The sequence below is a fragment of the Ostrinia furnacalis genome, unplaced genomic scaffold, assembly GCF_004193835.3.
Source record: "Ostrinia furnacalis isolate ACB-3 unplaced genomic scaffold, ASM419383v2 OfSCF4221, whole genome shotgun sequence".
In the NCBI taxonomy this organism is placed as follows: domain Eukaryota; kingdom Metazoa; phylum Arthropoda; class Insecta; order Lepidoptera; family Crambidae; genus Ostrinia; species Ostrinia furnacalis.
Window position 1 is genome coordinate 276,285 of NW_021134460.1, and position 27,385 is coordinate 303,669.

Sequence of the window (27,385 nt, forward strand, 5' to 3'; positions counted from 1 at the left end):
TAGTTGGCCAATTGTCTCGTTGCATGTCGTGACGAGTTTAGCGCCGCACGCGATGAGTACCTCTAGCATCAACAACTTTCGTCTTCGAATCGTTTGCGTATTCGACAAAATTCGATACTCAACCTTCGAATTAAACGATTACGTGACCATTTTGATTCTCAAAATAAGTTTCGTTCAACCATTTCTCATACTAAGTTCACTTTAAGACACGTTCACAAGAGTCTGGGTGATTAGTAGACTAGACTAGTCACACTTTTCGAAAATCGGATCCGTCCGAATATAATGTCAGATTTTGCCACTTGTCTAGGGAGTATATCAATCCGGCGATTTCGGTTGCCATCGTGAGTGTGTGATTGAATAGCGAAAATTAAATTAATTTACTTCGCTGCGTAATTTGACTGAACTGCATCATGTCATCAGATCATCAGTGAAAAAAAGACCGCCTATTTTATTTGGCAATATTTCGACATTAACAGATATTTACTATTTATGTATTCGTCATTAGTGTGAATAGCCCAGAAAAAGATTTTAGTTTTTTGAAGGCTATAATATGGCTTTTTTAGAAAGAAAGAAAGAAAGAAACATTTATTGCCATGGACATCACAGAAGACAAAAGATGTAAATAATAGAAAAAAAAGTAAATAAGACATAGGTGACATAAAATAAAACATACAATGAAAGTGAAAGTAAAACTGAGCAGTGCCACCCTGTCGCACAGCGATGTCCATCGCAATGGGACCCCACTCAGCATATGCCATGGCCCCCGGTGAGGGAGGCCACGACGCTGGTTTTCAGTGTGCCCCTGGTTTTTGTAACATTTTGGACTTTAAATAAAAGCCGTCATTATTATAAGCCATTTTATTGACATTTACCTCAAAGATTAATGCATTTCATTTTATTAATAGGAAATTGTCGTAGTTTTTTAATATCCGGTATCCGGCCGGATAGTGAGTTACTATCCGGTATCCGGCCGGATAGTAAATTTAGGCCGGATATCCGGCCTACCGGATAGTTACCGGATATCCGTTTCATCTCTAATTAAAACCAAAGACAGTAAATTGTATAGGTAGGTACTAATCTAATAACAAAGAAAATCGTACTACTAGTTTGCTTATTGCAAATGATTTCAAACGACTTTATGAAACAATTCGTTTAGGTTGCAACATCTATTTCGTATTTGTATAAATTTTGTCACAGTCGCCATTATTTACCAATGTTATCGGAAATCGTTTCACACAATACCACAGAAAGGTTTAAATCTATAAATTGTGTACTTTGTAGGATTTACTTCTGCCTTTAAAGTTCAGATGGGTTACACCTTGCAACTTAAGATAATCCTTTTTACCTTTTAAAGCACATTTTGACACCTAGCATAACAAAACCTAACACCTATAGAGTTTTATAATAATAGTCAACATATTATAAAATTATAATTATGTATAATATAGTCAGTCGGTAGTAGTTAAGTGCTTTATCTCGTCAACTTAGTGCACTCGAGTGTACACAGAAACGTTCTTGACATTTTATCATTCAATTAAGAACTTGCATTGCTTATCTCAAATCTATCTCTCGACATTTGTGCCCATTCCGTGATGTGGAGCAGAGCAATGTTTCCATTATTAATTACTCAACAAACCGGCGAAGGGCCCATGAACCATGCTTCTAATTCACCGTATAACGTAAATTTAAGTAGGTACCTGCCATAAGCTCGCTTTTTAATGTCCAAAGACGGTATAGCGCAGTGCCAGATGTTCATTATTCTGAGTTAATCGTAAATTCACAGTTAAGTTAAACTTAATTATGAACACTTCGTTTGAACGTGGCTAACTTGTAGATTACTTAATCGATAAATAATTTATTTGCGTTATTAGTGGTTAACGTTAAACTGAATGTTAAACGTTAAAATGGGAATGATGAGCTTGTACATGTTCTTTTAAAAACTATTTGGATTTTGTAAAAAGTACATCTAGCCTAATTAGTGAAGTTACGTCATATTTTTTGAAAGTATGTACAAGCTTCTAACTAAACATTAGATAAAACAATGAATTTGTCTGATTATTTTATTCGAAACAATAATACGACCTCGTAGACAATCCCAAAGAAACGATGCCACATGGTTGAAATTTTGTAATGACGTCGGTTGGCTTTACGTGGGAAGGAAATATAGTTATTATAATGCAGCTGATTTGCTTTGTTAAGGCAATTGTTTTCGGCGTTAGGTGTGCGTGTTACCTTAGCTATTGTGCGCTTGCTCCCACAAGTGCAGCCTCGTCGATAACGCGCTGCAGGCACTGCGTTATAGTTTCTCACGTGTACATGCCTGCTTTTGCTGAGGCTTAATTACGCTAAGCCTAGATAATAAACAATTATTCTTGAATAAACACTAGCCAAACGTTTCATGCATCATACAGTCTATTTTTCTCTTTATGTACTTGGTAAATTAGCGGTGTAACTTGAGGGCTCTATCTTTTTGATGATAATGTAATGGATACATTCACAATTTTGCCCATTCATAAGTCATAACGGCTATCTAGGCTTTTCATTTTCGAATATCTTGAACACATAATAAATTCAATCTTTTGTAAACATACATTTCTGTTTTCAGAAGTTTTCTCGTGCTAAATAGAGAATTTAATAAAGCGAAATGACATTTGAGTGCCTGTAACTATTTAGAGTAGATTGCATCTGCTTCCTCGAATAAACCTCATCTCCTTGAGACGCAATGATCTTTTCACATCACCTCTAACCTCGTAGGAACTCGTCTATTAAATCTGATGAAATTGAACTACATTTCAATATAGTCTCCACGACTACGAGTAATTTGCATGGCGTGACGTAAAGCGATTGTTTTTGTTCAACCACGTGTCAACATTGCACAGTGTGTCAACCACGAAGAATATCAATTTCATAAATGCGTTTGTGAAATTTTGGTTAATACGCTACTTTCTTTGCCCAAGTTATGCCCAAGGTATTGTTATGTCATTGTACCAAAGCAAAATACTATGCAGTCACTTGTATAGGTATTATTGTTAGAATTCAAGGTTAATGATTCATATAATCACCACACCTCGAGCATAAGAAATAATGTCATGTCCATAATATCACGTTTTTTAAAACAGTATATGAAAAGCGTGTGCTCTACATTCAATGGAGGTTATTTAAGAAAATATTTCTGCATACTCATCTCGTGTGATATCGTACCTACTCTATATTTTGTTTATAAAATATTAAATAACTAGCTATGCCCGCAACTTCGTGCACATGGAAATCAAATAGTAATTTTCCCATGTTTTCTCACCGTTTAAATCTTCCTTGGACTTCAACCATCACTTCAAAACCAAAATCAGCCAAATCGGTCCAGCCATTCTCGAGTTTTAGCGAGACGAGACTAACGAACAGCAATTCATTTTTATTATATTAAGTATTTAACCAGAACTATCGTACCATATTTGTAAACTTTGCTAGTAGATATATTAACAACATGTACAGTACCTACTCGTAGCTAGGAGCTCATGCCATTATCTTAAAATCTTAATAATAAAATATCCCAAACGTCGTGATTTTATCCAGTAACTCGAAATTCGTAGATACATAGTCACATTAAAATAACTTAATTCCATCTAGAATATTATGCTTTTAACCTACACATGTTTAGAGAACTTTGTCGAATTTACATATTAAGTTTTCAACTATTTATTTACTTCGCCTTAAATCAGGTCTTTAACCTTCAAAGTAACAACACTTAATTATTGTGTGTGTGTGGTTTTGTAGAATTGCATTGTCAAAGATGCATAATACCAAACCATAAATAAAATGAATTAAAACAAAAAAATATTTGCATTGTCACGCAAAGTTCTGCACTCAAGCGCACTTAAAGTAAATCAAACAATTTTTGTTCCTCAAAAGTGCTACATTAGTACAACGTCTAAGGTCACGCTCACTTCATGATAATCGTTCTCTATTAAATTGTAATTTATTGTAAAGTTGTCTGCGATACACTTAAGGCTTTTAAATCGTAAAGATTTGAAACTTTCAAGGCTTATTTCTGGTTGAAAAATCTAGACGTTTTGTTGTTTTTATAAGCCTTTGGATCTCAGTTTGGATCTAGTCAGCAGCTGTAGTTAAATATAAACCTTACTGATTTTGAAATAGAGAAATAGATAGGCATCGTTTGAATTAAGAGTAATAAAGTTGCAAAAATAAAGGTTGTGTTAGGTCTGCAAAATTATTAAAACGTTGTAAAACACGCAATCGCATATTAAACTCAATTTACATAATACGCATTTACGACGGATGATTAAACAGAAATTGTTTAGACAAGTTGAGGGGTCAGCTTGGTGTTAGTGGTGGAAGAAGAATTTCGGGCAAGGCCGCGTGATCGATGGCGCTTGCGCAAGCCTACGTCACAGCGGCTCCCTCTGTTTGCTGTCCACGCACCAACAAGTATGTCAATGGCTAGTAAATTCTTGTAATTTGTTAGCAAAAATAATTTGATAAGCAAATAATGTAGGTAAGTGTAGAGATTAACATGTTTGCAATCCTTCCTAAACTCTTTTCAATGCTATGTAGAGATGAGTGTTGGTTTTAGATATTTCTTATTTAAAAGTAAGTATGTGGATTGCTTCAGTTTGAAACAGCACAAATCTTAAAATTGTAGCTCTGGTTTTAATTATTATTTTAAGATGCCAATTACATGATTCGAACGTGAACTCCGATTTACGACAAGCAATTTTATCAGTAACGAACTGAGGCTAATACAAATAGATTGATTTATAGAGGTTTTAGATGCAATCGGTAATTGGAGGCCATTTATAACAATGTGTAGTAGATTGTATCGCATTTCGCAAAGTGCAGATGCAACGTTGTAAATATCGTAGACTGGGAGGACAGTAACTTACGTCGGGCTTAGGATCGAGTCGTGACAAAGCAAATAATGCATACGGCCCCGATCGGAGATCCATTAGCGTAATGAGTAATTACAGATGCTTTGAATCTAGCGATTGCACAGAAATACCGCGGATACTACGGCTTAAAGATGAAGGCCGTCTTTTGCAATTGAATTGACGCCGAAACTGAACCTCTATCACACGTCAGTTTATTAATAAATTCGTCCTCCGTTGCTTTACAGTTCCTTGATATTTTATGTGGTAAAATTTAATTTAAAACTACATTTGAACCGACTACGCTGTGGTCCGAGTCGTGGGAACAGCGGTTGCTTCCGTGTTTCTGCCAGCGCCAAAATGTGACAAGACCAACTTTTAAATTCTAATGCATCTCATAAATGTTATAATATTAATCAGCTGTAATTTTTTCTTATAGTGTGTCATCGATTAAGTTCAATAAATAACTAAATAATCTTAAACTGTATATCAAAAATTAAATGTTTACCTTTATAAATTTTAAAAATAAATTCATTTGCATAATCCTATTCATAATGAAAAGGGACCAGAAATATCGACACAAAGCTCTCATAAATCGTCGAAAATGACGAAACAACTTAATATGCCCATTGACGTATCGAGTGACAACACTGCAGCTTCGTGTTGCCAAATAAAAACGTAGGCTCCTCGAGGGACAACTATTTAATAAACGACCAAACAGAATCTTGTTATTCCTAATTTGGATTGGAAGCGCTTGAAGTAGTCTTAACAGTATCTAAAATAAATTTTGTTCTTCTAACTAAATGACATAAACTAACTTCTACTCGTATCTAATGAAATAGTGATAGGCTTGAAAGAAGGGAAAATTATGTTAATGGCATTTTCGTACTCGCCCAGACAGAAGTCGAGTTTTTGTCCCGTTGGAGTTTTATTCAAATTATAGGCATATAAGGTTTCATACAATTTAATTTCGATTAGTATTGTTCATATTATACATATTGATAGTTCTACCCCTCTACTTAAATCACTCGTATTAATTGAGAGGTCTTGGATAGCTGGACTGTTAAACGAAACTGCACGCGTGTGAAGTTACCAGTGCAGCCAGTATTCACCCATCAAACTCTTGGGTAACAAACACTTCATGTAACCACGATGAATAATCACTGAAATCATAATGGTAGCCATGTTAATTGAACACTGCCTTTAAAGGCAACAACCATCGTTCTCTTTGCTCAAACCATTGTAATAAATCATAAAGCAATAATATTTTGTTAGAGATACTATTTTATTATTTCTCACGAATAATCCTGACCGTATATTATACAAAATGATGTTACTCAATGCAATCTTTGCAGGATTCGATTAATTCTGCAAGTTTGTATTCGTCATTATGGATACGATATAAATTGCTTTTATGTGTTTAAGCAGCATTAGACTGGCCAGTGGCCATAGGTTGACGAGGTGGCGTTTGTCAACCACGCCAGGTCCTCGGATGACGGGCCCCCAACAATAATATTACCTATGTATTTCTTTATTATCTTTTTGGTTGTTATGTAGATAATAGTTGGTTCGTTCATTCGTTCGTTTCAGACAAATGACGTCCACTGCTGGACAAAGGCCTCCCCCAAGGTTTTCCACAATAAACGTCCTGCGCTGCCCGCATCCAGGCTCTTCTCGCGACCTTTACCAGATCGTCGATCCCCCTAGTAGGAGGCCTACCCACGCCTCGCACGCTCGCAATAGTTGTAGTTGATTGAAAACATTTTAATAAATTACCGACAGTTTACGGAGAGAAAATCAAATTCATTGTAATTGAGCACTCCTGCATAATCCAAACCTTGTTTTCAACTTTTGGGCACGGTCCATTCCAACATAGTTCTCTGGACCTAAAAATAAAGCAGGCAAGCAATGGCGGACATTAGGCATTGCTAGCATTCAGTTAGCACTACTTCAGAATAATTGCAGTATGCACTAACGAACTAACAAATAAATCAGTGTCGGGTTTGAACTCACGAAACACGTCAATGGGTAGAGCTATGTGAAATCGTGTACTAAACTGAAGCAGTGGGTAGAGTTGCAAATGCAATTGCATACTAGAAGAATTAGTTTCTTATGTGAGACAATTTCATGGGCTCTAAATTTTAATATGAATCATCTTCAGATCATCTATCACAAACTGATAACTATTTTATTCTGAAAGCCAGTATTTTGAAACAACGCAGGCCTGTAATTGGATAAATCTAAATTATGGACTAATCACAAGCTCGAATCTTTCTTGAGTCTAGATTCGTACTTGAGTGTTATTTCATAACGCAGGCCTCAGCCTCATTGACCATGAAAGAATAAAACATTTTCAACCCACCGAAATCGCTGTCCAAAAACCGATTTATTCAATTATGCTACTTGAACGGTGCCCTCGTGCATCAGAAGCACAATCATGTTACAAGACGATTCAGACATCATTCTTAAATTTCACAATAATTACGTCAGAAATCGTGTTTTTGCAAGCTTCAACAGATTTTACCGTTTACACATAACTTTCACGTATCGCGGTAGAGTGCGTCACTAATTTGTATTATTTAATATTGTTCCAGATGGAGGCTTTATGACGCGATCGGACAATTTGTGGATTATTAGTGTTACAAGTTAAAGTTTAATTAAGATTGTGAAATGGAGAGTGGCGTGCGCCGGTGACTCGGAACAAACGCGTGGAAATGAAAAGAGAAAAGTACAAGAGCTCTTCGTTACTTGGGTGAGTAGGCACTAACCTGTAATTAGAATGCGCAAAAAGGTCGCTATGCGCCCGCGCCGCTCTCAAGCCGGTCTTCCGCGGGCTAATTGATATATTAATGCAACGAAAGCGAAAGGATCCTCTCGATGCAGCCATTCAGATAAAATCGCCATTGTTATGTGAATTAATGTTTTATTGTTCAACATAAACTACTTGTGAGATAAAACTAGATCAAATATAAAAATAAAAATTACTAGATACTTATTCATTCATCATTCGCTCGATAATTTACTTTATTGACTCTAAAAGAAACTTTTACTTTTGAATTCAATTACTAAAAAAAACACGCAATGCAAAATACTTTTTATTATTCATTTGTGTAAAAACTGGTATTTAATTTCCAAGTAGGTAAATACATTACATAAACGAGCAATCTAAATGTTCAAGATATCAAAGAGAAATTGGCTGGTTCAATTTAAAAACTGCCAATTTAGAAGCTATTACATAGCTTATTACTTGCTTTATAGATTACATATTTAATTTACCCGTTCAATTACTTTTTGCTTATACTTCAATGCACTTGTGCACCATTAAACGGATCTTGTAATGCAGTTGGTGCAGATAATTTCCGAAACTTGTAACTGGAAACAATTGGCCACAAAGCCAGATGATCTCGATGTTCGGTGAACCGCATCCTACGAGTGATTTACATACTGTAGATGTACCGGTTGGGAAACACAGCCGATGTGCAGTGTGCTTACCATGAGTTTACGTTAGGTGTGCTCGCTAGCGACTGCGTAAAAAAATGACATTTAATTGTATGACATATTGTGCAGCGCCCCTAGTGGCTACTTTCAAGAAACAAAATCTTCATAGAGATTTTTGACGTACTCGCTAGCGAGCACACCTAACGTAAACTCATGGTAGGTACACAGAACTCTTGCATTTAACGCGCGTAACGTAAAACTCCCGTGACAAATCGTGAGAGCCATGGGTTATGCGCCAGCGGCAACGAGCGAGAATAAAACAATAGGATTCATCTCACTTAGCACATAACCGAAAATGAAAGTTTATGAACAGTACTCAGACACAGTCAGTCAGTCGGCCGTTTGGTGTAGTGGTTCGAAGCGGACTACTATTCCGGAGGCTGCGGGTTCGATTCCCGCACAGTACAAACATTTGTGTGCATGAACATATTTGTTTGTATTGGACTGGGTGTGTTTCTATGTATAATATGTATGTATTTAAAAAAAAAAAGTATTTAAGTATGTTTATATCCGTTGTCTAGTACCCATAGTACAAGCTTTGCTTAGTTTGGGACTAGAAGCGCAGTGTAAAATGTCCAAGGATATTTATTTATTATATTTATTATTTACATAAGAATTCTTTGTTTAACTTCTATGTAAAACAAAATAAATAGCTTCATTCTGAATTTCTTTATTTTACCGTTAAGCTCAATCAATTTGAATTCTGTCTGCAACGGTAGTTATAATTGCAACTTGGAAACATCCACCAAACTAGCAGAACTGGTTATAAAATCAACGTCCTTTTAAGGATGGACACTTTATTAGTATACAGTTCGAAAATACAAGACTATAAAACTGGTGCCGCTCACCAACTCATTGACTCTACCAAAGTTTATCCCGCGTTAGATGCAATCGCATTCCTTTCTCAACCAAATTACAAGTTCGGTCAAACCTGTCAACGAACCTCGAATCACGGCCAAAGAAAAAAAAGTATCGGGGTCTAACATGCCAGTAACCAGCGAGTGATTTCGTGATGATATAATTTACGCGGCGTGCGCAGGATGACGTAAAGCCTGGTATGGCCCGCGCCGGTGAAAGTGTCAACAGAGCGCGGAACCCTGACACCGGAACGTTTTGTACACTTGCTGCAACATGTCAACCGATTGGAAAATTGTCGAAGACACTAAGGTAAACCTGGTAATTACTTTATATTTAAGTTAACCCGCGCGTGAAGCCTAGTATGGTGAAAGTGTCTACAGACACTGCAACTCCGACCGAAACACTGCTCTGTGTCGTAGCCTCTATCACTTGCAAAATCAAAACAAAAAACAGCTGATTCATTTCCGATGGTTTGGGGTTAAAAGAAAACGTCTAAAGTAGAGTGTGTACCATCACTTTATAGTAACGGTTAATAAATACTTGTATGAAAAGGATACTTTCAGGTGTCACGCATGCGCGGCAATCTTGCGTCCGTGATGAAATCCGCACGATATTAAAAATACCCTTAATTATGACGTTTTCTAACCTATATCAGTCACTACTGGACTGGATACAGGCCTCCAATACGCGCTATTTTACTAGATTCAAACCGAAGAGTATCGTGACCTTTCACAAATCGTCACTCCTCTTAGGTAGCTGGAGCCTATAACTCTTGCCTTATCGCGGCCTCCTAACAAGAACTCCTTTACCCCAGCGCGGTAGTTCCTTCAATAAATATGGGAAGCTCACTGCCACTTGCTAATCCGGTGCTAATGTCTATGGTTTTCTTCGCAATTTACATTAATTCGTTAATAATGCAAATAATAATTTGTTCTTTATGAGTTTAGACATAGTGTAAAAGCGACACTGCTCTTATTGCACAAAAAGGTCCTTGCGATGGGCATTTGAAGAAAGCCCACTTTCCACATTCGGCCCTCGAAGGCGCGTCGAGGTCACCGATGTAAACACGCCTTTGTTTTTTAACAAATAATTGGGCGTGTCGTATGTCCATTGCATATTTCATGTCGTATTGTATTTCACCAACGGCGACAATACTCCTTTCAACATTTAGTTACTACACAGATGGCAAACAGATGGTTTACATTACATGCTGTCCAAAAAATAAGTCAGAAATAAAACACCCGAACCACCCAGTATTATCTTGTTAGTCAAGGTCAAGGCAAACTAAAAAGTTTCTGGACCTCATATTACACTAGCTCTTTCAAACAACTAGAAAAATTAAGCTCCCACATTTTCAATAAAATAAAACATTAACTTGCCTACACTAAGCAACCGTTCAGCTTTTTTTGGTTAAAATGAAAGATGCTCTACCGCATTATGAAGAATAACTTTGTGTTCTCTTACTAAACCATGATGACATCTTCAACGTTCTTGTTAAAAATAATTAATTTCGAACATTAAAACGCGTAACTAAATGCGAATAAATGAGAGTAAACATCTATTACGATAATAGTGAAATGTTGCAGCGCGTACAAATCGCGATTCGCACTAGATCCGCATCAGTCATGACCGTTTTGAGCGCGCAGCGGAACGCAGCCTCAATGCCATTCGACACGACGCGTGACTATGTCAATAAATAAATATTAAAATTGATTTTTATCACGAAAACGAGCTGGCGAACCGTACCTGAGAAACATGACAGCTCACTTAATTTTTTTTTGTCCACAACGAGGAAGCTCTTGGACTATATCTCACCTGATGGTAGGTGATGATCACTTAAATTCTACTACACGAACCCAAAGAACTTCTAGACTTGGCAGGCATTTTCTGGGTGAGCGCGCTCTACCATAGACCGCATCATTCAGCACCCGGGTGATATTGTGATCAAGAGCAAGCCCATAACCATATTAAAAAACGAAAGTCAAAAATAGCATTTACTTGATGACGACTTGATGCCTGCGGCGCGAATAGATTGCCTGTTGGTAGGCACGACGATTTATATTTTGACTAGTTGCCTCAAATCCATCTCATCATTTTTCCCTCTCTGTCTTATACCATCAGCCACATGAGTGAAAGAAATAGCTCCTTCTTGTTCTCCTAACATGATGATTGTTTATTCGTTCGTTCGTTCGTTCGTTTCAGCCGAAAGACGTCCACTGCTGGACAAAGGCCTCCCCCAAGGATTTCCACAAAGACCGGTCCTGCGCCGCTTGCATCCAGGTACTTCCCGCGACCTTCACCAGATCGTCGGTCCACCTAGTGGGAGGCCTGCCCACGCTACGTCTTCCAGCTCGTGGTCGCCACTCAAGAACTTTTCTGCCCCAGCGGCCATCATCTCTTCGAGCTATGTGCCCCGCCCACTGCCACTTGATTTTAGCGATTCTGCGGGCTATGTCAGTCACTCTGGTTCTCCTACGGATCTCCTCATTTCTGATTCGATCACGCAGGGAAACTCCGAGCATAGCACGCTCCATCGCTCTTTGGTTGATTATTATCCTCCTATTAAAAGCTTACACAACTTACATAACTACCGAGAATCCGTGTGTGTTGTAAATCCCAACTGGTCCTACCTACCTCTAACTAGAGTTCTTAGTTTTAATTGGAGTTATTACAAGAACAAGGAACTTGCGCCTTGGTTGAAAAACTATAAAAACATCCCATTCCAGCTTTATGAAACTAAAGTGATGCTGCCATTTAAGAAAATAACGATGATGAGCCTGTCATAGAAATACGGCTCAAAGGTGAGTTTAATACATACTGACTCTACCTGCAACTGCTGCAACGTCGTACTTACACGGTAAATTCGCTTTCCAGACAAATATTTAAACTAAGTAGGTACTTGTAATACTACATAAGACACCATTATTTAAAATGTTTTGCAAATACATATTCAAGTAATTTCTAAGAATATTATTATGTTACTCATCTAATTCTATGCCTTTGTCGGCACATAATTGGTCCCGGAAATATGAAAAACATGCATGCCCCCGGCGGCTTTATAATGAGACAATAATATAATACCTCTAAGAGGCAGCAACTGCTGGCACGAGGTCATGGGTATTATATAATTTCGCTAAAGATACGTTATGCAGAAGCCGATATTAACGAACCCATTGTGCGGAACCTGATAATATGATGAGGTCCGGCTGCGTGCGCTCCGGCATATGATTCACGTGCGTGACACACCATATAAGGGTTGTTCTAAGTAGCCATTACAAGAATACCTTGCCATTATACTTTATTATGATAAGTACTGCTCTTGAATTTGCTTTATATCTACTTGAACAAGCTGTGTACTCATAGAAACATGAAAGAAACATTTCAATGTTGAACAGGTACCAATAAAAACGCAAATGCTGAGCTATTAATACCAATGAAGGATGACATGAAGTTTATAACTTAAATTAAAATGTAAAAATCTTCGTGATTCAGCAAAATATAAACAAATAATGATATGTATTATGAAATTCCAACACGATGCTTTAGGAGATCTTTTAATACATAGTCATTAACAACTTGGTAGGTATCCAACTGGTTTTTTATAATAACCATCAAATAGGTACTTAGGTATCTAAATTTCAAGATATCCATCGAAATTGATACGGTCTTAATTAAGTAATTGTCCATTTTCCTGCACTTCCATAATTTATTCGAGTTGATTCGTCCTCTACTCTAGCCGATTCTGTAACAACCAGGAAATTCTTAATCTGCACCGATCTCCAAGACCAAAGCGTATGTTAAGTTGCCTTGAGCTCACCTTGGAGAGCCCTCCGCAGGAAGCAATCACAGATGATCGCCGCTCGTGCTGTAATGTAGCTCATAGTCACATTAGTAGTGCGCGCACGCATATCTATAGAAGCCTTAATGATTGAGACGTTCAGTCCTTTTTTGTAAGTCAGCCAGATACCGAATTGTTTACTAACTTCACTTTCAAACGTAGTTTTAAGATTATGAGATTACAGAATGTTCTAATCACAGTGTATAAATCTTTACATTATAAAACCGCTATTACTATTTACTACTATAGCTTGTCTTGGATATAAAACTATAGCCCAGGTCATAAAAGTGACTTCTATTGTCTTGGTGCCTATTCTTGCTGTGCATGGATATCCTTAGTTCTCACATTTTGTCGAGCACCAAGTTCTTACAACAGTAATTCTGCTTGTTTCTCCAACATTAATTGAGCGGCCACATATCATTAAATCATACAAAACGCAGATAAATATAGGTAAGTGGGCTAGCTAGTTTCCCAGAAGCGATCACACAATGCGGCGTTATACAGATATTGGCCATAAACCGTAAAGCCGGCGCGCGCGCAAGCAGTCGGAGTGTTATGTAAGGGGCATTTGGCGAAGAAAGCGCCAAGAAGGTCTGCGGTTAGAGTTGTTTGTAAATCTTACTTTAACTATGACTTCACTGATTCCTTTTAGGAAATCAGCGAAAAGAGTCCAAAAAGCATGTAGGATACAGATAGAGGTCTCGTGTGTTAAGAATATAATTATCACGGCGATGAAGAAAGATTTACCTGTGAAGTTTGTGAATGGCAACTTTTGTATTAAAAATGTTAATAAAAGTAAATAAAAAGGTTGGTCTACCTATCGATGTCCCACTGTCCAACCAGTAGTAGTATTTAAGTAAGTACACGTACCTACTAAAAGATTTCTGTACTAATGTACATTCAAATCTAGCAATAGGTACAGTAAGTAGCTATTTTTTAACTTATTATGGAAATCACTTTCATGAATGCAGATCTCATGCAACACACGCGGCCTTTATGCCTCCGTCGATTAAATTTCCAAGAACTGCGGCTGTCACAACCACAGAAAGCATTTTGCTTTTACAATTTATCACAAACTGCTAAACATATTTACGACAAAAAGTAAATGAATAAAACGTGCACTCAACGAATGCATTTTCACATGCACAGTACTTTCTAAATAGTTTAGAGATGGTAATTTTAGAAACAACGTACAAATGATTGTACTTAATAGTCAAGCGAGTGGGATAATTTAGGGTTAGATTAAGGAGCAATCATAATGGAACGATCTCACTTGCATTTGACTGCATAATGAAGTGTAAATAATGATAATTATTGATCCAGTCAAGGGTCAAGTTGTTTGTTTTCTCTAAAATCATAAACTGAAAGACCGAAACTGAAAAAGAGATTGATCAATCTTTGAATTATATCAAGGTAATGCTTGTAAGCGGCACCTAATTAAGTTGTATCACTGATCGTATCTCAATCAATGGAAAAATACAAGTATAACTATGGCGGCATTGGCTGTAAAAAGCCCGTGAGCATAGAGCATGAAGACATGAGAACATCGAACACAGAGAGTAGGCTCATTGCTACGTGTTAAAGGTCACTTACGGAAGTGATCTCACCCTTGGGCCACGACTCCGTTTCTATTTACAACAACATTTACCGGTTATCAAATTATATGCATTTATGTAAATTAACTGATCAATTATTATTTTTTAATTTTATTAGCTTATTAACATAGGTATAGGAATTCGTAACAACATACCATAGGCGGTAAATGTACATTTTAAACAGCAATAAAAGCAAGTGCCTTGCAGTGTGAGTGCATGCACGTATTATCAGATTCTTTAAAAAGAGCAACAAAAGGTAATCAAAACCGTTTATGATTAAGCTTAACAGAAAACAATCTCACGAGATAGGTATGTCTTTTTGACTGATCTTACGAGCTTTATGTGTTATTGGTCCATGCATAATATCTTAGATCATTATTTTCTATAAATACACGGATTTAGGCTCATCAAAACTTCCCAGTAACTAGATAACATACAGTCAGATTACAATGTTCAAATAACAATGGGTCGGCGTTATTCACTTGTCATTCACTGAATGACGCTACCAACTTACGTAGGCGGGGGAAACTCAGGCTTAAGTAGAGAGCCTTAAGCCTACCCAACATGACTGCCTGCGCCCATGAGAGAAACTCGCACTTGCGCAATGCATTCCACACACTCCGCACATGCGATTGTCACTTGCACTTTCTTTGTGCAGAGTAAATAAACCATTGCAGAACATGTAGCTGGCACATTAGCGCTGGGTCGACTAAACAAGCATTGTCAACTTTGAAGTTGGTTTTGCATGCTTATAATAGTTGTTTAATAAGCTATTATGACTAAAATGACTTAAATTGAATTTCAGAGTCATTTATGATATTTTGAATAGCCCTTTGAACTTTATAGGAATTTTCAGCCGTTACTGAATTTCATAGTCTCTTAAAAAGGTATCAATTCTACCTAACGGCAAAAAATAGTGAGGAAATCTGCAAACAGGTTGATTATGGACAAGTGTGAAATTGAGAAGGCAAGGCAAACCACTTGATTAGCTTTATAAGTTGTTGCATGTGTTTTATTCCAAATTATTACTCTACTCTCAGCTGAGAGGAACAAAACCAAGAAGAGAGTAAATATAACGTCTTGAAAAGTCGTAGAATGCTTCACAATTGCAGTCATCAGCATTATTCATTAATATTGATGATTTTCGAAACAAAGGTTACTATTTACAACAGTGGCGAATTCCGGTAAAGGTCAACGTGTCAATCAAAATCGTGTACCACAACAAATTTTTCTTCAACACTCTTGCGTAAGAATATGGCCTATGTAGTTTCTATTATTTCAATATTAATATTGACATAAGTTAGTAATTAATATTGACATTGATGATTGGTTAAAAATGATAACCGTTGGTAACACTGACACTGATTGCGTTCATGAACATGTAAACCGCCCATGAATGCACTATTAAGAATGTACTCGTAGTTTAGATGGGCATACAAATTATTATGTCACACATCGTTTCACGTACCTGTAGTGGGTCACATCCACCGTAGTGAAGCAACTCCCGCGGTCGATCACGATCACAATCACGATTTTATCCGAACATCGCTTTCGGTGTCGAGCTTCGACGTGACCAGTTAGGTGGAGTGTGATCAGCGAATCAGTTAAATCATCGGCTTCGATTGGATCAGGGCGTGAGGTGAATCATTAGCAGATAAAGTCTATTATAGTCCCAATGAAGCATTTTAGGAATTACGTATACCTAAACACTGTCCCTAAAGTTACGACATGCGGTTGTAATGTCACGCGTGGATTCAAACATATTATTATTTATGAAAAATTTTAAAAGAGGAGATGAAATAACATTGAGCTATTTGTATGCAATATCCAGCTTAGCATACTGCATCAATAAAAATACTTAAATTAAAATAAAACCCACACAGGTGCTCAAACATCAGTAAAGTAATCGTTTTAGCAAATACCCTATTCAAAAGCATAAATCAATCAATAAACTATGGGAAAACGCATCGCTAAATACACCTGAGGGGCAACTCGTGTTAATGTGACGTCATATTGCGTGACTGACTCGCTAGTGTTGCTAGTGGTTACATCGAATCGATAGTCTCGCTGCGATTTTAATACCAGTTTGATTTTATTACAAAGAACCGGTCGAAGTGAACCTTGCCGTATAGCACCTGGCTGGCACAGACCTTATCTCGTTTGCTTGTGGGAGTGTGTGTCAATGACTTGTAACGTTACATGATGGTTTAGATTTTAGATACACTAAAATTCGTATTACTGTGAAAGTATGTTAATAAGGCTGGGATATAAAACGGGGTTAAATTATCAAATATCAGCAAAAAAAGCAAAATCAATGAAATTCAAACAGACATTAAAACTCTTCTATTCTTATTAAAGCACATCTTATTAAGTGGCTAATAATGCTATTTACGAAATATATCGATAACACTCGCCTTCAGCACTAAAAGCATGTAAATTACGTGAGTACACAATGGCGATTGCTTTGTAGAACTCACAGCACAGCACAGCCACGCTACTGGATGCGCACAAGTCAACAGACGGCGCACGAACTGAAACAGCACCGTAATCACTGCTTGTAGACAATGAACATTCGGTACACTTTCGATTCGATAATTAGTCCAGTCAATAAAGCATTATAGATGGAAAACTGTAGCTCTAAATATCGATTTTTGAACGTCAATACCTAAATAACCGTTTGAGGTATATTTATGAAATTTGAAGCTGATGTATATCTTGCAAGTCTGAATACATGAGCCAAATTTGAAGTGTTAATGCACAGTAGTTTTTGAATGATGAGGAGTCCAAAGTGGCTCTAATTGGTTTGTCTAAATATACGCACGGTGCAGTCCCCTCCATGGAACTAGGCTTAACATGCTCCCGCATGTCTATAGTGTTTCCTCAATGTTGATATAGTCGATTTTCTCCTGAAATGAACATGTAAGACAACAATAAAATTTCCAATTTTACAGACCTTCTAGAGCAGATGCCGCAAAAACTATACAAGATATAGAAAAACTTGCCGGTCTCACCTGTAGCAAATTGAATAAGCTTTTTTTGGTTCATACTCGTAGTAGTCATGTCACTAGGACGCATAGTTTCCGAGGATTAAGCGAAAAACCGAAAAGTGATACCTTTAAACCCCCCTCTCCCCACCGGCTCAAGGGCTAAGGGCGGGGACTTTTGCTATGTTCACCACCTAACTAGGCTAAATAAAGTCCCGAGGTCAGAAATTGTGTTCCACGGATTTCTCTCTACACCGTCGTTAAGGCATTCATTGACTGGACTAAATTATTTTTATTAATTAAATATTGTATTTTCTAAAAGCTACTGTTCCACTTTTATCAGACAGAAATAACTATCGTCCAATTCCGAAAATAAAAATCTTATTATGGTTATGGGTCTCTATCATCATCTAAATTATGTTCTTTAAATTAGGACCAGTTTACGGTATCAGCTAATAATCTCCAATCTAAGATAGAGATGTATTATAACAACTACTCATAAAATATCTTAATAACCCTGAATTATAACAATATTGTCTTAATGGGAATTTCTTAATAACACGGATCCTGGACCTTTAACTACCACTTTAGGTTCCTATCACTTTCTACGCAAACTAACTAGGTACCTACTCCGATATAGATTAATGAAAAGATCATGAGTATGTAAGTATAAAGTGATCATGATCATGATAGACGTTTATGTCATAACGATCAATTTATTTCGAATACATCCAGCGATTTCACCTTAGTACCATTTCGTAGTCAACTACGAAATTAGGCTACGAAATGGTCCAAAGGCGAAATTGCTGGATGTATTTGAAATAAATTGATCGGTTTGACAGAAACGTCTATTCTTTATACAATTTCTAATGTTGTTTATTCATAACACTAATGCATTTGACGCCTTATGCGACAGTTTTCCTTCTTATTGTGCTCACATACGGCCAGCAGAGGTCGCTTCGACCAAGGTGAGCTCTAGGATGTTATCCTATTACTCATTGACAGTTCCGCTTTGTATCTCATACATCATAATTTATATTGAATGATAATTGAGTTATTGGAATGTTTTAACAACTGAACTTGCATCCGGATCTACATCACTCGTATAGGTATAATAGTTTTAATAATCGCCTGGAATGTAGCAAGGCAGAGGTCTACCTAAGGCATTAGCCAGGTAAACATCTATCAAATCCAGTCACAGTGTCTTAAAACTGTTAAAACTTCTTGTAAAGAGAATATTAAAAAAATATTTAGGATTCAATTGATAAATCTAAACTGTGGGTCTAGACAAAGTGCCATTATAATCGCAAACCAGTCGAAAAGTGGTCGAAAAGCCCCTTTTTTGTATGGAATTTGACGGATTCGATTTTCGATTCGATCAAAAAGTACGTTTTGTCTAGGGGGGCTGATCGCTTCCCTACGCTACGCTTATAAATGCTATACTCTGATTTTTAATTCGACGGAATTTTGACATTTCAGAAGTGTTGCCAACATTGAAACATTCCCTGTAAGAATGGAGAGCATTTTCACAAATTAAAAAATAATCCTTTCTTGAATTTAAGGTTTCAGTTGAAAAACTAAGGCTTAAAAATGTACTGATCATTTCAAAATTTGAATTTTTATTATCATATTTTTGAAGTTACAAAAAAAATTGGGAAATTATTTTTCTATTACTGGACTCCCTGGCCAATAATCCATGGGTTACAAACCTTTTTTATGAAAATCCTTTTGTTAATAAAATCTTAGCTTCATAAAATAATCAATTTAACAAGATGCCAATTTTATAATCCAAGTTAATTATGATGACGATAATGATGATTAATGATCAATACATATTTTCGTTTATGTTAATATGTTATTTTACTGTGTTAAAAACACGTTTTTTTCTATTTAATCTTTAAAATGTACATAATAATTTGTGTACATTGAATTCACAAAACAAACAATAGTTCATTCTTGTAAGTTGTACTTGATGAAATTTCATTTCATATTATTTATTAATAATTCAAAGCAAAAAAGGCTTATTACATCTGAATTGTCAAAAAATGACAGCTGTCAGAATTCCGTCGAATTAAAAATCGGACTTTAAACTCTAATCTAAGCTAGGTAAGTTTGGATTGGCAAAACAATAAAGCTCTCCAAATCGAAAAGCTTCTCTACCTGGTACACTTTTTAATTAAATATTAAGATAGTGAGATTGAACTCTATAATATACATCATCATTTATTGGTCAGTCTAATCTACTCCTCGAGATGACATAGCAACAAAATATTTTAAAAAAGGTACACAAATTGCTAAAGGCGTATAGCGAGTCCGCCCATTCTATTCGCTCATATCTAACGTGACGTTTGCCGAGTCATGTGGCCGGCACAAATTAATTTATGGCAACCACTGCAAAACCAGTATAATTACTTTTGGTGTAGCTTATCAAGAATTAATCGATCTCTCAAATAAATGAGGACATTCTCACAGGTTTTTTTTTTTTTTTTTTATCCACAACGAGGAAGCTCTTGGCCTGTATCTCACCTGATGGTGAGTGACGATCAGGCCGAAGGTGGAAGCGAGCTTCACCCGGAATCCTCAACCACGGAGGAACTGGCTATCTTACCTCTAACTGCCGGAACGCAATAATGCTGTTAACATTGTTGTTATGGCGTCAGACTTAGGTAAGATGGTGGTAGCTAGCCAGGCGGACTTAGAACAAGCCCTACCACCAACCAAACCGAACAGAAAAATCTGCCCCCACTGGGAATCGAACCCGGGACCTCTGCGTCTGAAGCAGGTGGTCTTACCACTAGACCACAGAGGCGGTTAGACCATTAGGTTTTGACCATAGAAGCTACTTTGGAGGCTATTTTGGTTTTAGATCTGTTTTATTTAAATAAATAATATTTATGGGATTAATCGCGATCAAATTGGTAATTCATATAAAACAGGATCTATCCTAGTTTATGTGTATGTTAGTGATTTGATTACGAGAAATGAATGGCTCCTATCACATTAGTCATAATCTAAACCGACCTTAATATTTTGAACAAAATAGAATTAATAGCTCGTAGCAAATTTTTTGATTAACAATCCACGCAGAGCCATCATCATCAACACAAATGTACTGTAATGTAATTCCATCTTCTCGTCACGAACCTAAGGTCATGTACAATCGACAACACATTATACATACATTTTGTTGCAAAATACTACTTAATACAACTACATAAGACACCATGGTGTTTAGCTTGAAGTGCTTGTGCTATCATCCGTACACTGAGATGAAAGAATATAAGCACAATATAAAAGAATCTACGTACAAATCAACGTATTGTTAAGACTGGGTATATTTACAACTGACTGTACATACAAAAACATGCAGCATTGAGTACCATTTAAGTGGAAAATTTGTTTCAATCAGTTAATGCTTGCTTTGGCCTTCCAATGTTTTTTTGTTAGTTGCATTTATAGTATTCTTTGCTTCGATGTCAGATAAGTAACAACCTATCATTACTATCCGTCGCTTGTATTCATTTGAGATTCTCTATCTGAATGATTGAAGCAATACATAGAAATAATTTTAATTATAATTTACAATGTTAATCCATCAGATGCGGTACCTATCATTGAATCCGCATTATTGTACAGGCTAAAAAGCTCTTTGAACCTTCTAAATTCATAACACGTCACGTATGGTATTAACTTATAAAGATCTTTTATAAATATAACTGTTATAGCTAGACTGCTGTTAGTCTTGTAACCTCAATAAACATAAGAACGGATGAGTCACTCCGATAATATTTTATGATATTTATTACAAGGATTTTACTTCTAAAACTTGTTGTTGTAGGTTCTGACATTCCCAGCGATATTTATAGTTAAACCTCTTATTAAAGCCTAGGGGCCTGAGGGGAATTTAGTAGGGTTTACAACTGACAATGAAGTTTACTAAAGGTCTCCAGCTACTTCATATAAATAATTGTCTCACTTTTGTAATAAACTTGTGTATGTAATTTACTTAGTTTTAGCATGTTCTGACACATTACCTTTTCTGGATCATGAAGAAAAAATATTGCTTGAAAAGATACGCTGAATAATAATACCCACGCAATCTTAATATAGTAAGTATACCTATAGGCTTAAGGTACTTTACATACCAAATGTCCGGCCTATTTTGTAACAACGTAGACAAATGCTAAGATTGCAGTAATATATTTGCCACAGCAATGCCAATTGGTGCTATTGGTATTTTAAGTGTAGTAAATAGTTTATCAGTCGATAAATCTGAGGCAGTGGTCGATTTATCTTGGCCCAGCCGGCTGCCCCGACGAGGCGCCACCGTCGAACTGGGTCGGCAAATTACGTTTGACACAGTTGGTTAATGTCAAATACCACCAATATGTCACAGTAGTGATGTGACATACCAACATTCGCAGAATAATAGGGCTTATTACAAAAAGTTAAATTCCTGTTGAACACTTATTTAATTTGCCTGTTGAACATTTAGTAAGGAAATGTCATTTTAAACCAATTTTCAACGTGTGTTTAATTTTTTTGTAATAAGGCTTATGGAGATTTGCACACCTGAAGATACTCATTTCGTATTGTGGATTTATTACATAGGTATCTAAGGTTGTGAAACGCTTTCCATACCCTTTAATGTAATTCTAAATATTCAGACAGTCTACTGTTAATTAATACAAACTTACAGATGTCATTTACTGCTCCTAAAACAACTATCTTGCAATTCGATGAAACATTAGGTACTTTGCTTTATAAAGAACCCAATGGTTGAGCAAACTAATTTATATTGGCAGTAAAATTTTAATACCAGCATCTATTCAACACGAACTGCATTTAGTGCATCCAAATACCTGTTGAATAAAGAGAAGGCTCATTCTAATTCTTGTTTTACGAGGTATTATTAATAGTCATATTTTGTAAATTAATAAATCTTCAATACTATTAAATTTTACAAATCCCTGTCTATGTACAACACTTTTTATAGTCAATTGAGATAATAATATAAGTTCTCAAAGAAACATCTAGTTACTTCATAATGAATAAAACGTATTGATTCATTGACATTGGATGTATTTTTGTGTCGGCCGTATACATTACTAATTCAAATGAATTCGTAATAGAAATAATGACTGGCCTTGTACGAAAGGAACTAAATACATGATTGGTATTTGCTTCTTGGTTTTTTTGCTGGTGAACGCACCACTAGCGGAAAGGTCACTCTGGGATATTTCACTTCCGACAATGTTAATGTTACAAGTATTATCGGCTATACAGATGACGTGGAATGAATATTGCATGTCGACATTGCAACTGATAAAATCTTAAAGTTCTAATTCACTGAGGTACTTTAATATCTTAATAATTTTAAGCTACGAGTATTATTATAGCAATACTAATATTTCACAACCAAATTCTAAAGGTATATTTGCGATGAAATGCAGTCTTAAATATTTAGTACTATTAAGTGCTTAAACTAAATTATATTTAGTACCTAAACAAATTGATGATTTTCTATTTTTACAAATACAAATAATTTATTGAATTTAACATACATTAACATTTACACTTGTACACCTTCTAATTACAAAAACAAAAAATATTTTTATTAGATACCAATGAGTTTTTCAGTTTTGATTTTCCCTGAAAATCTGCCGTGGCTCAAACATGGAATTTTATGGATGGCAGGTACCGTTCTTACTAATGTAAATCACATAACAATGAAATAAAGCTAACCTAGATTGCGGAACCTTCATGTAAAGATTGATGGTGTGATCATGCACGTTCACAGGCATGAGCGGCGTCACGCCTCACACAGCCCCGTGTTACGTGGGACATCGCACGCGCAACACCCTGCCACTTACTTGAAAACCAACTCCATAGTTTAATTTTTTTTAATCAAATCAAATCAAATCAAATTTCTTTATTTGCGTAATCAATTTAGTATCATTTGGATTAGGTAATTACAGACAAAATATCATCTTAGTTAAACCATGAAAATGAACAAAGTTCCAAACAGTCGCAATATCTAGGGGTTTTCACGCAATATCTATATCTTCAGATAACGACATTATCATCTTAACTTTTTCACGATTTAGATATTGAGAATAAGTAAAATCACAAAATAAATATGAGTACTTCGTAAAAAGTACGTTTACGTATGTACGTTTCTTCGTAAACTTTATTGACTGATGTGTCGTTACCATAAGTTTTGTAAGTACAAAGGTATTTAGGTAATTGGACTCGTAGAGGTAATTTCCCTATAATAAGACTGGCTGGTGCGATCATGTCGCCAGGCATGTGCGTCAGATACACTATTGATTACCACCATACGTGAGACCCGGCACGCGTCCGCTTCGCGCTCGCACATGCCACTGCCAATATTTGAAAACACTACTCCAGTATCCAACCGAGGCTTGCAACAATGAGAACTTTGTTTCACTGGACGGGTATTAAACATTTTTTCTTAAATAGCTTACTAGTATTTTTTTTCAGGACATATTAATTTACCTAGATTCACTTGATAACGTCTATACTTAAATGTTTGTTAAACTTAAATATTGAAACAACAACAAAAGATATGTTGTATGTTCCTGCCTATTTATTCAATTAAAATAACAACTATAAGTTCGACGTCTCATCAACTGTAGCATATCTTTTATCTCGTAGCATCGTAGCACCGTAGCATCACTCTGTATGCTCGTAGTCTTTTCCTGACCATTTTCTAATGTTACCTATACATAATTTCGTTTTAATCATGTAACTACGCAATAATTAGGTAATGCGTTGTACTCGTACATACGAGGACCTATGTGTATATGATACCTACAATATGTTCTGTGCCTTGAGGTAATAAGATTACATGTAAAATTAAATTAGAGCAATTATCTAGGTAATAACTACGTGACTTGCGCTTTTACAACGAAGTTGTGTTCCATTTTTTGACTATTAAACCAAACATGTGTTCTGTTTGTGCAACATCACATTATTCCATGTTTTGCTATTTGCTGCTGATGTTTAGATATTTTCATTAAATGTCTTTTAAGTCACGATGTAGGTTATTTTCTTGAGGCGAACATTCGTGATGATTTCCAGGCGATACTGGTAATGAGATTCGTCGAGTGAATCGTGAACGACAAAGGCGACGGCAGATAAGGCTCGCTGTGGCGTGCGCGTGCGCCGGCCGCGGCCGGAACCTTGAGTGCGGCGCGCTCCTTCCCGCGATATAATAATAAACCGCTCAGTCCGGCTTCAGCCTGCACCGATACTACACGAACGATATTGCCGCCATCGGCGAACACCACAACTCGACGCAAGGCATGCGTCCCGCGCGCGCGACTCCCGACTAACTCAAAAGTGAACAGAATGCAGTGACACAACCTGTATACAGAAAGTGTATATTGTGATGTTTTGTGCCAACCTCCCCAGTGCCATAATAGGAGTTACCTCTTTCCTGTGTTATTACGAAAGGTACGTGCAGTTCTAGAAGATTTCAAACCCGATTGTTATACATGCTCAGTGTCAATTGTATGGATCGCATGAAAAGTCTTTTGTTTACAAGCAATGCACTTTATATGCTGCACCGATCATATGTTGACAAAGCATTCGAAGCAAAATATTTAAACAATGCAATTCCGCGATGACTTAGTCATACCTACCTGCTTACCTTCATTTTATATTTACGAAATCGAGTCAGTTAAAAATATCTTCAAGTTTTCGAATTTTTTAAAACAATGTATAAGTTAAGCTATGTATACACACAACGTTACTAATATCTAATGTAATGTTCTTCATTGTGCATTTTATACTGCACTTACGTGAAATTGCACATTTCTCAATTTTTATTACAAGTACTTGCCATTTCGAAGATCAATTTTGGCATCCCACTGATATGATTGCAGTCATTGCAAAATTTTGCATTACATTTTTGGAAATGTTCCGCTTGAAACATGTTCAATTGTAATAAAACGCACAATTAAACATCAAAACGCTCATAAATATAACCGCGTCTTGCATGCGTAAGCTTTTCTAACTACCTACAATGTTAGGTTTACTTAGATCCTCAATTTTTAAAGGCGTCGGACTTGCGCTAGAGTACTAACGATAATATCATTGCGCTTGATATTTTCTGTCAAGGAGTAACTTGAACAAGATTTACAACAAAAACATGTCTTCAAACTTGTTCACGTCTCACTGTCTCATATCACAACTCGTATTCAAAGTGTGACATTCATGACTCAAGAAAAGTTTTATTGACAACTGAAAAAATTAAAAGATTTAAAATACAATCAGCAAAAGGCCAAGAGCATGCATCAGCAGTTTTGTTATATGCTTGCTTGTTATTATAATCGAACAATGCAAGTAGATATCATTGGCACACTTTTACAATTACAATACAATACACAAGCGCTTAGAACATAGTTTTATTTTAATTACGATTACAATAAACAAAAAATGTGGTTTCAAGGCATACTGCTTTGATAACGAACGTATGGGACGGTTATTGATTAAACATTCAGGGATCATTTGCAAACGGATAAATTGAAACAATAGATTTAATAGTATAATCCGGGCCTTTTCATGGCTAGAGTGAATAAGCACTTACACGTCAGATAGTATCATCCTAGACAGCATCTCACTTAACATCAGATGCGATTGCCTTGTTCTGTATAAAAACAATATTTTTTTAAATGTCACTACCCAACGTCCGGGATAAATCGGCTGTTTTGAATGAAGCCGGCATTGGAGAACCGGAGCCCCGAGCATTATACAAAATAATGTCATTCACACATTAACCAGTAACCGACTCCGTCGCAACTTTCCATGTTGACATTTTCTGTTACCACAAAGAAAGTTAATGTAAGGTGTAGATTTTTCTATTTGCTGCCAATATTGATCTATGCTTGCTTATGCATGCTACAGTACACAGTACCACCAACCGGAACATATTCATCATAGACATCTTAATTTCTAATGAAACCCCCATAGTTGGACATTGGTATTTCTCAAATAGCAATTTCCATTCGTTAATTAAATAAGAGAAAATCATATTGAGCAAGTCTTTAAATTGTCATTATTTTCAATAGAACAAATTATTATTTACAGCTCGATTGTGTTATTATACGAGACGAGTGTTAGAGAAAATTATTAACTGGATATAAATAATGGATGAAAATGAACGAATTACTTGATAGCTTTTAAATTTGGTAACGGTACCTTCACCGAAGATTCTTTACAAGAAATTAACAACAAAAGCTTCAAAATTATAAGTTTTATATAACACTTGGTACCTACTTATATAGCATAACTGGCTAGGAAAATGCTGTTAACTGCTTTAGAGAATCGCGAACCGCGAATCTTGATAGTCGCCAATATAGTGGAACCACGTGGAACTGTGCTCAATATCGTGATCAAGCCCCCTTCTGCATTAAATGATACATTCCCGAATTCGGGCTGCAATATTAAAATGCAAGAACACAGTTCCGAGGAACAAGTTCACAGCCGCGCGGCGAACTCGAGCGGCTAACAACAATGTAATGACCCGGACACGTATTTTCGAAGCACATTTTATTCGAATTCCAAGTCACATACGGATCTGCACAATTCACACACTAAAAACTATATTTATGTGATCTTTCTAAGAATCCCATAATGATATCAATTGGACGGACGTTTGGTGTAACTAATACCGGACTGCTAAACTGCTATATGCCAGAGGTCGCG

The 27,385-nt window shown here is 36.4% G+C and overlaps 1 protein-coding gene across 2 annotated transcripts in view; it reads left to right on the plus strand.

The window, feature by feature from the left end:
- Positions 1-7,470: 7,470 nt before the first annotated feature.
- mol (dual oxidase maturation factor 1 mol) overlaps positions 7,471-27,385 on the plus strand; it is a 47,817-nt gene continuing 27,902 nt past the window's right edge. Inside the window, exon 1 of one of the 2 annotated variants that reach the window (XM_028313290.1) lies at positions 7,471-7,632. The gene's annotated coding sequence lies outside the window, so the exon portion shown is untranslated. Of the gene's footprint in view, positions 7,633-24,881; positions 25,133-27,385 lie in introns of those variants that run through there. The other variant, XM_028313289.1, reaches the window with a different exon arrangement.